Source organism: Symphalangus syndactylus, chromosome 9, assembly GCF_028878055.3.
Source record: "Symphalangus syndactylus isolate Jambi chromosome 9, NHGRI_mSymSyn1-v2.1_pri, whole genome shotgun sequence".
Lineage (NCBI taxonomy): Eukaryota > Metazoa > Chordata > Mammalia > Primates > Hylobatidae > Symphalangus > Symphalangus syndactylus.
The window spans coordinates 54,914,512-54,917,484 of record NC_072431.2 but is presented as its reverse complement, the minus strand read 5'-3'; the positions used below and the strand labels follow the sequence as shown (position 1 = coordinate 54,917,484).

General features: G+C 54.3%; 1 pseudogene; it reads right to left on the bottom strand.

Annotated features, from left to right (window-relative positions):
• Nucleotides 1-1,158: 1,158 nt before the first annotated feature.
• LOC129490658 (protein S100-A11-like) lies at nt 1,159-2,572 on the bottom strand (annotated as a pseudogene).
• Between the last annotated feature and the right edge of the window lie 401 nt (nt 2,573-2,973).

Genomic DNA, 2,973 nt, shown 5'->3' with positions numbered 1-2,973 from the left:
TCACTAGGCAGCGGCCCAGCGCTCCCCTGGGGGACCTGGCCACGGTCTCTTGTTAGAAGCCTCTTCATGGCCAACGTGGCCAACCCCACCTCACCCCTATCGTCTCCCCCGGCCACACCCTGGGCCAATCGGGCTCCCACCGCAGGGCCTTTGCAGTAAGCTGTGTTGCATGCCTGGTACCTCCTTCCCGCCGGGGCACCTGTAGCCTGGACGTCCTCCCACCCTCACTGCCAAGGCCCCTGCTCCAGCGGGGGCTGCGTCAGGGAAGAGCGAGCGAGCGTCTGAGAGCCTGATCCGCAGGCGGCTCGGATGGACACTTAGATTGGCAACGATGTCCAGGTACAAACTGCAGACCTGGAGCGCCCACATGCTGGTTGGTACTAGGGGACAGGTTGTGCGCCCAGGTCTGTGTGGCCGTGCGCGAGACTGCTCGTGGGCAGCGTAGGAATAAGGGCACCGAGTGTGCCTTTCACAATTTCCCTGCTGACCTGGATGTCGGCCACAGAACTATTGTATGCCAGCTCCGAGCCCACCCATCACAGCGGGGGCGTGACTCCGGCATGGGGGCTGCACACTACATTTCCCAGAATCCATGGCTGCCAGCTTCCTGCTGGTCTGGACCAATAGCAACTACCAGGGCTGTAAGCTTTCAGGGGCGTGGACGCGGTTAGCATTTGATGACGCTTGGGGACCCTTTCTCAGAATCAAGGTTAAAAAAAAATTGTAATAAAAGATACATAACATAAAGCTTACCATTGTAACCATTTTTTTTTTTTTTTTTTTGAGATGGAGTCTCCTTCTGTCGCCTAGGCTGGAGTGCAGTGGCGTGATCTCGGTTCACTGCAACCTCTGCCTCCCGGGTTCCTGTGATTCTCCTGCCTCGGCCTCCCAAGTAGCTGGGATTACAGGTGCCCACCACGCTCAGCTAAATTTTGTATTTTTAGTAGAGACAGGGTTTCACCATGTTGGCCAGGCTGGTCTCGAACTCCTAACCTCAGGCGATGCGCCCGCCTCGGCCTCCCAAAGTGCTGGGATTACAGGCATGAGCCACTAGGTCTGGCCTGTCTTTTAAAAAAAATTTTTTTTTCATGTTTTTAAAAAAGTGACATTGTTTTATTACTATCCGCAGGTGAGCCCTGCATGAGGTGGTTGGTGTGCTGGGCTCAGGGGATGTGTGGGCTGCGGAGATGATGACAGAAAGGTTGGAAGAAAAGGGGGTGGGTTTGAAGGCCAGGCCCAAGGGGTCCTCAGGTCCGCTTCTGAGAAGGGACAGCCTTGAGGAAGGAGTCATGGCAAGCCATAGCTAGGCCACCCATCAGATTAAGAAATTCTGAGAAATCTAGCTGCCCATCATTGTTGGTGTCCAGTTTCTTCATCACGCAGTCAAGGACACCGGGGTCCTTCTGGCTCTTTGTGAAGGCAGCCAGTTCTGCATTCACGAAGCTTAGGAACTCCGTCTTGGAGAGAGTGCAGTTATAACCACCCTTTCCCGCATACTTCTGGAAAAGAGAAATCAGGGACTCGATGCTCAGTCTCTGTAGGGCTGGAGATTTTTGCAGTGTTGGAGCTGAGCAAGTCACAGGAGCCTTAATCAAAGTTTCCTGGCTGGGTGCAGTGCCTCACACCTGTAACCTCAGTGCTTTGGGAGGCCGAGGTAAAAGGATTGCTTGAGCCCGGGAGTCTGAGACCAGCCTGGACAACACGACAAGACTCTGTCTCATGGCCGGGCATGGTGGCTCACACCTGTAATCCCAGCACTTTGGGAGGCCGAGGCGGGTGGATTGCCTGAGCTCGAGAGTTCGAGACCAGCCTGGCCAACATGGCGAAACCCCGTCTCTACTAAAAATACAAAAAATTAGCCGGGCGCGGTGGCGGGTGCCTGTAGTCCCAGCTACTTGTGAGGCTGAGGCAGGAGAATCGCTTAAACTCGGGAGGCGGTGGTTGCAGTGAGCCGATATCATGCCACTGCACTCCAGCCTGGGTGACAGAGTGAGACTCTGTCTCAAAAAAACAAAACAAAACAAAACAAAAAACCCATCCCTTATTTAATTTAATTTTATTAATTTATGTATTTTTGGGGGACACAGTCTCACTCTGTTTCCCAGGCTGGAGTGCAGTGGTACAATCATAGCTCACTGCAGCCTCAGCCTCCTGGCTTCAAGCAGTCCTGCATCAACCTCCCAAGCTACTGGTATTGCAAGCGTGAGCCACCACACCCAGCCCACAGACTCCTGTTGATGGAAACTGCTTCCTTTGCCATGCTTTAGCAGTACAGTATAAGCTATTTCCTTCCAGGCTAACCTCGGAAATCGGAAATCGGAAATCTGCATTTAGGTAATGGGTGGAGGTCACAGCAGAGGCGGAACCTGCAGGACAGGGCGTTACCGTGACCGAGTCTTCCAGCCAGGGAAAGGATACTGGGTTCCTCGGACGCAGGATGGGGTGCTGGCTCTCAGCTACGTCTGCCTACCCCAGAGCCCCCCACGATGTGGAGACTCGGGGTGCCCAGTTGCACAGGAATGACGATGCAGCAGGCTGAGGGGTGGTGGGGTGTGCGATTGTGTGCCTGCATGCTGTCTGTGTCCCCTGGGCTGCTTGGGGACAGGCTTGGATCCCATGGAAACTCCCCAGCTTGGCGACTTGTCGGCCACGACCCTGGGCAAGTGCTGCCGCCCCTTTAGACCTCAGTTTCCTCATCTGTGTTTTATTGTTGCTGTTGTTGTTGTTTGAGACAGAGTCTCGCTCTGTCATCCAGGCTGGAGTGCAATGGCGCCATCTTGGCTCACTGCAACCTCCATCATCTCCTGGGTTCAAGCAATTCTCCTGCCTCAGCTTCCTGAGTAGCTGGGGTTACAGGCTCCTGCCACTACGCCGGGCTAATTTTTGTAATTTTACTAGAGATGGAGTTTCACCGTGTTGGCCAGGCTGGTCTTAAACTCCTGACCTCAGGTGATCCACCTGCTTCAGCCTCTC